Below are 11,727 nucleotides of genomic sequence, written 5' to 3'. Positions count from 1 at the left end.
AACATTATTTTGTTAATGGTGTTGTTACAAACAAAGGGGGGGGGAGTCTACTTTATGGTGCATATTTGGAATTCTAATAAAATTTTAACTGTTTATTTCAATGTTGAAGTAGGCTAGTAACTAAAAAATCTCAAATATATGCCATAAAGGAATGCATCTTCCACCTTATTAAAATAAATAACCCCAAACTTGTATAATGTATTGTAAGGATTCTGAATTACACTAAGAAGAAAAAAGAGGGAAAGGAAAAGTGTACAGCAGAATCAGGTCTAATTTTCTTGATATTCTATCACAGGAAATCAGGAAATTTACAGGACTATTTTGGTAAATGATCCTGGAATGATTTAATTCTGCACAGGACTTTGTTGTTAGCCAATTGAATTCCATCAGCAGCTTTAAGACCAACAGTGTTTAATGCTGGATATAAGCTTTCATGTAAATGCACATGTACCCGGACACATTGAAACAAGACTTCCTCAACCACTGCATATAGGTAGGGTCATTTGCCAGGAAGGGCTGATTATAGTCAAGATGTATAAGTAACTGCGTGAAAAGTATTGCTAAGATTAAGGTGACCAGATTTTAACATTGGTAAGGTGGGACACCATTGACCGGGAGGGGGGGGGTTCTTGATTAAAAATTTGGTCTATAGGGAGCAACAAAAAGTTTTGTAGAACAAATGCAAAAATATTATTGTAATATATATATTTTAATTTCAACATAAGTACAATTTGTCAGGTACCCCCAGATGTCCCTCCAAAAGTGGGACAATCTGGTCACCTTAGCTAAGATTGGATTGAAACAACTCATAAGATCTATGAATAACAGCAAATTAACATACTGGTAATAACAAACATATATGAGAACCAGGTTTGAATCTAATGGCACCTTTAACACCAACAAGGATTAATACTGATTATAAGTGAGAACTGAATGATTTAGCATGTGTAGTGAGGTATGAACCCAATACCTCTGTTAAGCCCCGGGGATTCCATTGTTCCAAGTATTGCAATAACTTGTAATTTGGCAGTCTTCCATTCTAGTCTGTTTTTGAAATGTTTACTTCCAGCTACTTTGAGTACTTTTACTTCCAGGTACTTTCCAAGCCATTGAGAGCCCTAGAAGATACTCAGTTCTACAGGTGTTTCAGTTTTGAGATTCTTGATGTCAGATCTATGTCCACTTACCCTTTGGCATAGGGATTCACTTGTTTGTTTTATATATAGAACTGAAGAGTACTGTTGACATTTAATGGCATGTACAATGTTAACATTTAATGTTATATACAATGTTAGAATATGAGAAAATGGATTTGCCTGAGATGATGTAGTGATGTTAGGTCTAGTGATTGTGTATATGGCAGTAAAGTTGGCCTCTGGGTTTATTGTAAACTCTGGTACCAGTGATCATGATCAAATTAGATGTTGTATTATTTAGAGTTTCATGTAAATAAAATTCCGCTTGCATAGTCAGAAGAAGTGAAAAATCGATCCCTGAACCCTTGACCCTCCTTGTCCTGATCTCAAACTGGACCTTTGATTGCAGACTCCAGCCTGGTTTGTAGATCTTGCTTGTGTAGCTATTCTTATGGAATTGTTGTATCCCGGAAACCCTGGGTAGAGTTAACAGGCTTGGCCTTGAATGTGACATCAGCATTTCATAGTTTCTTTCACTGAGCGTATAATGTCCTCAGAATGACTGTTGGACCTCCAGGGATAAAAGATCCTTAAGCATGTTATGCACTCTGGGAGAGTGATGTCAGTGTTTTGGTGCTCATAGCCAGGTAGCTGGTGAATGACTCTAGAGGAAAAACAGAGTGATGCATATCCAATAGGCAAGTTGTAGATTTGGAAGGCTATCAGTTTTTAATTGAAAGCAACATGAAAATAAATCAGAGAGCCTTAAAAGTTAATTTCAGTTTACTAGTTAATAAACTGATCCATACAAAGGGAGAGCTTTATGCTAGGAGTTATGATGAAAGAAAACGTATAGAAAATTAAGTTAACAACAGTCACAAAAGGAAAAGAGAAACCAGAAAATACTGGACTTCTCCAGGGCAAAATTCATTATGATTTTGCTTTGTGGTTCATTTCATACTCATCCACATTGCTGAGCAACCCAGAGCAATTTGACGTTTTATATCCATACTGCAATGATCATTCACATCAATTTGAGTTTCAAGAAAAATGAATTATTTAATCTCTTCACCATCAATTGTTACTGTGGCATGTCAGTTTTTTGTAGTGGTCATTATTTTTTGTCTTTTCAGTATTTAAGAAAAGGCAAAATTTCTTACTTACTTCATTGACCTTTGCAATCAGCTCTTCTAGGCCTTCCTGAGGTTCTGATAGGAGGGTAGTGTCATCAGCATACTGAAGATTATTTATATCCCTGTAGGAAGGGGAAAGAATACAACCTTAGTGCACTCCTTTTTCTATTTTGAACCAGTCAGTGTCACCAAATGGTGTACATACAATGGCTTCTTGGTTTGTGTAGATCAAACTGTATCAGTTTGATGAAATGCACTAGCACCCCCAATTTTATTTATTTATTTATTATTTATTTATTTAGATTTATATACCGCCCTCCCCGAAGGCTCAGGGCGGTTTACATTAAAATTGTAATGTAAATTGGGAAGCCCATTTTGCAGGGCTTCCCAATTGTAACATACATTACAAGAAAGTAAATACCCTTTACATGCACACATAGGCATTTATTACTTTGCCTCTACTGCAGTCATATCCTGATATTCAAAACAAGTGGTGTCACTAGTCCATAACTACCTGATTCAGAGTATAAGCTCCAATGCTCACCCTCAGTCAAATATTACAATATTAAAATCTTCTCTAGCTCGGATAATGAATAGAAAAGCAATGGGTAAGACCTGCCTTAAAATCAACAAAAGAAAAGTTGGGTGATATCTTAATTTTGAAAAAAAAAGTACATTTCAGCCATAGCATGATCCCTATCCATTACAGAATTTCCAAGGTGAAAGTTTAACTAATCCCACATAATCTGTTTCTTTGCTGACAAACCTTTCTTTGTACTCAGCCATTGCTTTGTATGATAATTTCACAAACTGGTTGTCTACAACATGCATTGTGGTCCATGCATTTTGAGATAGAACTGTGGTGGGTGTGGAACTTTCCTGACTTAATTCTTTCAGCGTCCTGGGTAAAAGTCATCTATCCCTGATGAGTTCCAAGTCTATCTTGGCTTGTTTCTTTCCTGTCTGAGCCATCTGTCCAGAAGAATGTCCTTATCCAGATTGTCTTCGCAAGGATTAGTGACTTGCCTATTAGACAGTTTCTGTGACAACCAATTCACGTAAAATTAACTCAGTGTGGTTTTAAAGACCATGAAATTCAGATCCTAACCTCTATGTTTGTTTTGGTCTGCTTCTGAAGATCTAGTGGGATACTCAGACATTCTAGTACATCTGTTGAGTTTATTTAAGATGCAAATACTAAGTCTGATAAATTGAGGCCAAGAGGACTTTAATAAGCTATCATTTTGAAAAGAAACATGTCAATACAGACCGGTATCCCCATACCTATGTGAGCCTGTGGCCAGTATTATATTATTATAATATATAAGGTTTAAATTCTCAATATTTATAAAATTGATAAATATACTGAAGACTCAGAGGACTTGTCACTGATGAAAGAATCCCACTGAAAATGGATATTACCTGGATTCTGTTTTGACAGAAGTCCTACAGAATAAAGAAATAAGCAAAGGACACTTTTCTTTTTTTATGAATATATTTATTGTATTGCCATTGGATAGGTCTGTTTCTCTCTGTTTGGTTTAATTACTAGACCTTCTTATACTCTTGTATAGTAGATTATAATGTAAACCTCCTAAAATATCTGAAGTGGGTGCAACCAGTGATTATTTTGTGCTGGTAAGTACCACTAAAACCATTGCATGTTCTGATTTGAGAAATACCTGGAGATTTGGGGGTGGACCCTGAGGGAGGGAGGGTTGACTTCAATGGGGAGGATCTTCAGTGGGGTATAATGCTACCTCCATAGTGGCCATTTTCTCCAAGAAATTATATCTGTTCCTTGGAGATCAGTTGTAATAGCAAGAGATCACTGACCACCACTTGGGGGTTGCTACCACTACCTGTTCAGTGTACTCTAATCTCTTTCATCTAGAGCTTGGGCACCTTTTTGCCCTCAAGACAGACTGGACTGGATATTTACCTGGACAAGGTTCCCCATGATGCTCTGATGGGTAAAATGGAGGACAGTAGATTGGGTATTTGGATGGTTATGTGGATAGGGAACTGATTAGAAAACTGCACTGAAAGAGTGGTTTCAATGGTATTTTGCCAGACTGGAATGGGGTAAGCAGCAGAATGCCACAAGGCTCAGTATTTGGTCCAGTACTTTTCAACATTTTTATCAAAGATCTGGATGAGTAGATAGAGAGAATTAAATTTGTGGGTGATTCCAAATTCGGAGTAGTAGTGAACACCCCAGAAGATAAGAGTTCAATGAGATCTGAATAAGCCAGAAAAGTGGGAAAATGAGAACAAGACACAATTCAAAAAGGATAAGTGGACAAAATTGAGAGAGTTCAGAGGAGAGTGACAAGCATGATTCTGGACCTGGGGACCAAGCCCTATGAGGAAAGGCTGAGAGACATGGGAATGTTCAGTCTAGAGAAGAGGAGGTGGAGAGGGGACATGACTGCCACCTTTTAAGTATTTAAAAGGTTGTCACTTAGAGGAGGGAAGGGCAAGGTTCCTGTTGGCAGCACAGGATAAGACCTGCAGTAATGGGTTTAAACTACGTGAAGAATGGTATTGGCTAGATATCAGGGGGGAAATCACAGAGTAGTTCAGCAGTGGAATCAGCTGCCTAAGGAGGTGGTCATCTCCCCTTCAGTGGCAGTCTTCAAGCAGGAGTTGTACAGATACTTATCCGGGATGCTTTAGGTTGATCCTACATTTAGATGATTCCAACTTATGATTCCATGATTTCTATGATTGAACACAAGCCACAGCTTGGCCCATTGTGTCTGCCAGGGCTAGGGCTTATAACTCAAGAATCAGTAGCTGAAGATGCACTCACTGATACTAGTCGAGCACATATACAAATTGGAATATATTGTATGATATCCCTATGACACCCCCACATCAGTCTTCTAATTCAAAAGAATATCTAATTTGAAAGATTAGTCGGTGCACAGAAATATATATCAATGAGTACATTCAAAACAGATTCAGCTGCCAAGCTATACTATGGTTTCCTTATGGAAACTCTTCATTCTGAAGTAGAGAAAGGCATGAATCAGAAAAATGGGACTTATGTTAATTTGTGGTTTGTGGCCAAATCATGAACTAAACCATAAACTGAACTGAACCAAGAAGTTTATTCACGAACTAAACCAGTCCATGGGTTGCGGCCCTGCAAAGCCCATTGAAACGGACTACTGTATAGAGAACACCTGCAATGGGGAGTAGTTGTTTCCCCACCACTTAGTTGTTTTGGACTGTCTTGTGCAGTCCATTTAAACTGCTCCCCACTGTTCAGTTGTTTTTGCTGCTTTCATGGGGAATAGAAAGTAGGCTCAAGAGACTCAAAGTCTCTTTATAAATATATATAAATATAAAGAGACTCAAAGTCTCTTTATACGCCTGCTTTCTCCTCTGTCCATGAACTAACTCAAACTCGTGAACCATGAACAGGGCAAAATTCATGATTGTTTTGTGCTTATCCCTATTCAAAAGTTAACCAGCAGCACAAAAAATTTCATGAATCCCAAGGACAAGAAACAATACACCCTCAGTAGTTTCACCATAAGCACTTATGATGGGGTAGTGTATATTATTAAATGTCTATGTGAGAAGCTGTATATTGGCAAAACAATGAGGAAACATAGAATACACCTTGCAAGACACAAAAGTAATGCAGAATGTAGCAACTAGATTGCTGGTCAGGGCCAGGAGCATATGAACCCAATACTACACCAATTACGCTAGCCATTGATCTTCTTCTGAACCTAGTTCAAGGTGTTGATCTACATGGCTTAGAAGCAGGACCATCTTCTCCCATATGGCCTTTCCTGGGAATTAAAATCACAGGAAGAAGGCTCCCTAACAGTCCCACCAATGAAAGAAGCCCACCTGGTGGGCACATGAGGCAGGGCCTTTTCAGTGGGAGCCCCACGATAATGCAACAGCCTCCCCAAGGAGGTATTCTTGGCCTCCTCACCGTCAAACTCCAGGAGTCTACTGAAGATAGTTTTATTTAGGACTCATTTGATTGATTTAGGGGTTTTTTTTCTTGGCAATCTTAATAGGGGGTTAAATCTAAATTGTGATATTTTATGTGGTTCTGTAAAGTTTGTTTGATTTATATTGCTTTAAAAAAATGTTATATTGTAAGTTTTCACAAGGGAAAGTAAATGTTTTAAGCAAACCAACACATAAACCTAAGTGCTCCTTTAGTTCAGCACCTTCCAGAACATAACTGTGGCTCATGAAGCTTTACATATTAGGCTATTTTTAAATCTGAATTCCATAGGGCAGGGATAGTCAACCTGTGGCCCTCCAGATGTCCATGGACTACAATTGTAGCCCATGGACATCTGGAGGACCACAGGTTGACTACCATTGCCATAGGGAGAAAAGGAGGTGGAGCAGATCCTGAAACTGACAACTGTTATCCCTTATGAGTAAAATGAAAGCTTCAAATTGTTCTCTCTCAGATGTGATAAAAACTGACAAACACACTTGCCCCGAAAATTCTGTTGCTGTGAGAAGTGCTGGATACAAATATACAACTTATATTCATCTAATTTTTGGAGCAGGGGTAGTCAAACTGCGGCCCTCCAGATGTCCATGGACTACAATTCCCAGAAGCCCCTGTCAGCATTCGCTGGCAGGGGCTTCTGGGAATTGTAGTCCATGGACATCTGGAGGGCCGCAGTTTGACTACCCCTGTTTTGGAGTGTTGATATATACATAGTTTGTTTTTAAGATCTGTACTTCCAGTTATATATTGCATCTGTGTAATATGTGTAACAGTCTCCTGGATTTGTTGTTCTATATATACTAATGGACTTTTTGCATGCTGTGCTGGCTCAGGCTGCCATCTGGAGGTAGCAGGTTGCAGCAGGAGTAGCTGGCCAATCAGACCAGAGCTGGTTAGGAGGAAAGCATAGTCAGAGAGAGCCAAGTCAAAAATCTTGGGGTTCAATGTAGCCAGGCAAGGGCAGTCCAACAGTCAAAGTCCAACAGATTCGGCCTGAGGTCAAAAGTTCCATGAGCCCCGCAAGGCAGGAGTCAAGCAAGGTGGGTACCAGCAAGGCAGCAAGCATGGTTGCATCCATGTCTGTCTGCCATCCCAACAGCCCTTAAATAGTTCTTCATGCAGAGGCTAGCTCTCATCCTGAGAAGACTCATCCATCTCAAGCAGGCAACAACAGGCCAGAGACCATGCACTGCACTTTTACTCTCTTCTATGTCACTGCCTGCATTGTTCTACAGGAGTCTCTGGAGGCTGAGGATCTTCAGCTGGCCCCTAGCTAGAAGTCAATTAGTCAGCCACAGTGAAATAGTTTGCTAGCCGAGATGGACAACAGGTTTGATCTAGCAGGTGCTACTTTTGTTCAGTCTTTAGCCTAGTCAGATCTGACCTAAGGTGAATGCAGCTGTATTGTTTATAAAGCCAGTGCTAACTTGTATGTGAAACAGAGGGAGACTGGGGAGGGCAAGGACATAGGGTTGTGCAGTCAACAATGGAGTGACCATAGAGTTTCTGGTAATTCCTCAAGACTACTGGGAGCACTCCTGGGTTTCCCCCAGAAGTGATGTCATTCCATTGCCCAACACTGATCTTTTAAAAAGAGCAACATTCTCCCACTAGCCACAGTGAAAGGGAAGGTTAGCCTAACAATGCCCAATCTCATCAGATCTAAGACCATAGGCAGAGGAAGTACTTGGAAGGGAGACCACCAAGGAACACTTTGCAGAGGAAAGTAAAGGTAAAAGTATCCCCTGTGCAAGCACTGGGTCATGTCTGACCCTTGGGGTGACGCCCTCTAGCGTTTTCATGGCAGACTCAATACGGGGTGGTTTGCCAGTGCCTTCCCCAGTCCTTACCGTTTACCCCCCAGCAAGCTGGGTACTCATTTTACCGAACTCGGAAGGATGGAAGGCTGAGTCAACCTTGAGCCGGCTGTTGGGATTGAACTCCCAGTCTCATGGGCAGAGCTTCAGACTGGATGTCTGCTGCCTTACCACTCTGCGCCACAAGAGGCTCTCTTTGCAGAGGAAGGCAATGGCAAATCACCGCTGCTTCTCATTTGCCTTGAAGCCCCCTTGTTGAGGTTGCAATAAGTTGGCTGCAGCTTGATGGCACTTTTCTCATACACAGTCACAACAGCAGCAGCAAGGAACTGGAGCTATGGGGGCCAGCTCGGCTTCCCTAATGCTACAAGGTCATTGACTCAATGAGTATGGATTAAAAAAAAAGTATATTAATTGCTTTTTTGTCAGTGTTTCATGAAAATGCATTTTCCAACACATAACGTGCACATGACAAAATAAAATAATAAAGATGATATAGCCTGTATACTTGTCTGCTATTGCATGAGCCAAAGTTAATTTTCAGAACTGGATATGGCCTATTACATATAGAAGAGGCAAAGGGAATTTGAATTGTTTGGAGTGTGACCAAGCAGCCATCTGATCCCTTTACCACAAGCACAGTTTGTGGGTGGCCACATCCTCAGAGGTTTATGACTCAGAAGACCACTTCACCAGGAGCAAAACTGGCAACCTGGGTTGGTTCCATTTTCTTCCTGGCATACCCAAAAGAAGGTGTGAATCATGTCTCAGAATCTCTCGGAATGGCAAAAGTTTGGTCAAGACATCACAATTCGGTGACCACACACCAGCATTGCCTTTCTGTAGGCTATCCAAGTAAACACTGTTAAAATACTGGAATAGCCTTTTACGTAGTATACAAGACTAGCCTACAGCTTGGTTTTCTTCTTTGCCAATGGGACTGGAAAAGCAGAGGAAGTAATCAGTGTGGGATAGTGGTTAAAAGCTGGAATTAGTCCATTTAAAATTCCACCAAACTTTTTAGATGCAACTTGAATTATTCATTATATTTCACCATAACTTACAATAAAGGATTGCAATGAGTATAACAATAAAGGATTGCAATGAGTATAACGGGGTATGTCACCTTGGAGGACGGATGATATAATAAAAATAGTGAATTGTCATGCTTGTCTTGTCATAATACATAGACTGATTCCATGAGTGGTTGACTTGTTGTCCCATATCCCAAAGTGCTTGTTAATTCCATTCCCAACTTTACAAGCTATTAAACGTCCTCCTCTTGTGGCACAGGGTGGTAAGGCAGCCCATATGCAGTCTGAAAGCTCTGCCCATGAGGTTGGGAGTTCAGTCCCAGCAGCCGGCTCAAGGTTGATTCAGCCTTCCATCCTTCCGCGGTCGGTAAAATGAGTACCCAGCTTGCTGGGGGTTAAACGGTAATGACTGGGGAAGGCACTGGCAAACCACCCCATATTGAGTCTCCCATGAAAACGCTAGAGGGCATCACCCCAAGGGTCAGACATGACCAGGTGCTTGCACAGGTGCTTGCACAGGGGATACCTTTCCTCCATTCCAAGGGTTCCTTAAAAGTCTGTCCCTTTGGTTTTGCATTTGGGCAATGCTACCTTAGTTCAACATGCTTTCAGAATCATACAGAGCTGGAATAGACCACAAAGGACCATCCAGACCAGATCCCCACCTTCTCGTGGACTTAAAATCACACACACTCCTGACAGCTGCTCATCTAATACACTTCTAGAAACTACCAACAAAGGAGACTTCACCACACTCCAATGCAGCATAGTCCATCTGCGTATAATCCTCACTGTCAGAAAATGTTTTCTAATATTTAAGTGGACCCTCCTTCCCCATAATTTGAACCTGTTGCTCCTCATCCTTGTCTGTAAAGCTGCAATAAGCAAGTTGGCCTCCTCCTCAACGTGTCTACTTTTTATGTTATTAAACATGGCTATCATCTCACCTCTTGCCCTCCTCTTCTCCAAACTATGCATACCCAACTCTCTTAGCCTCTCCTTGTAAGGTATGGATTCCAGCTCCTCAGGCATCCTAGTCACCCTTCTCTAAAGATGTCCCAACTTGTCATTGTCCTTTTTGAACTGTGGCACCCAGAACTGGACACAGTATTCCAAATGAGGTCTAACCAATTCCATGTGGTCTACCTAAATCTGCTTGCAAAGAACTCATGTAATGAGGGGCTGCACATCAGCCTTATCATCCCTCTGTCCAGTTCAAAGGTCCAGTGATGAGGTACGTCATTGAGAGATTACCTACACCTGGTACCTGGCCTTAACTCTTATTGTCTGATTTGGGTGCCTCCCTCCTATCCTCCAATGCTCACTGAAAACAAGCACCTAAACTGCACAAATCCTTCCAACGTGAGTTAAGTCCAACTATGCTGGATCATGTCTCTGCAACCCAAACCCATCACAACCAGTGGGTGGGGGAGGGGGGAGTTCCATCCACTGATTAACTGCATAGCAACTTCTCCCCTCCCTAATCCTGCGTAGGCCTGAAACAACCAGCTAACCTTACATCATTGCCACCAGAAGGAAAAGATGGAGATCTTCACAGCAGCAGTACATGTGGTAAGAAGGGAATGGTTTCAAGTAACTTCCTCTTTCAGACCACTTCCCTGGCTGAATCATGCAAGGCAACTGCTATTCTTGTTGCCCCCCCCCCCTCCAAACCTGGCACACTCAGATCTCTGGAAGAGACAGTCATCCAAAGCAACCCCACTGCTACATGAGTGTGAAATGGGCTAGAGAGAACCTGGGCTAGAGAGAATGCTTTTGCCTTACTCATCCTATTGTTTCTGCTGTGGATTCTTCTGCTTTCCCTGAAAGCCGCATACAGGAAAAATGGTGATGGGCTTTTCTTTCAGAAATTAGGGGAGCAGTATGATTTGTCTGAATGGTAGCTTTCTTAGCATCAAGCATTCTCTGCTTGCCAAAAGACCCAAAGCCAAGAGCACTTTGGAACCCAAGCCATGTGTCTTTTTAAAGCGGAAACAAATGGTTTTGGTGATGATGTGGAATTACAATACAGGTCTCCCAGAAATTTATCTTGGGAGCCATTTGAGTAAAGAATAATCAAGTCAAACTGTGCTAATAGCACGGCTTTCTTTCCTCAGACAGATAATTTACTCTCCGTTGAAGGGGAAAGTGCATTAGAGTTAAGACCGTCAAACTCATTTCACCTTTGTTACATTTAAACTAATTAATCTCAGAGATGAAACACATATTTCTAGGATTCCAGATAATCTTAAACAAAACACTCCATGCTAATTTCTATTCCGCTCCTATCAGCGGTACAGATTAAACAAAGCCCACCGTTTGGTTTGTCTGCCACTCTTTTAAGAGAAATTAAAGCCTTCTGCCAAACACACACACACACACACACTCATCGGGGGGGGGGGAGGGGATCAGATCCTGTGGCAAGGTTCACCCTGCTCTGTCTTCGCTCACCGTTAGCTTATCTGGTGCCAATGAACACGTATAAAACAGTCCACCTACTGCTCCAGAAGCTACGGCATAATGCAGTTCCACTGAATGATCCTGTTAACCTAACCTTCCGTTTGCTGGGATTTGAACTCTGAATTACAGCTTACTAACATAGTTTAA

Source organism: Paroedura picta, chromosome 2, assembly GCF_049243985.1.
Source record: "Paroedura picta isolate Pp20150507F chromosome 2, Ppicta_v3.0, whole genome shotgun sequence".
Classification (NCBI taxonomy): domain Eukaryota; kingdom Metazoa; phylum Chordata; class Lepidosauria; order Squamata; family Gekkonidae; genus Paroedura; species Paroedura picta.
This window is presented reverse-complemented; position numbering follows the sequence as displayed.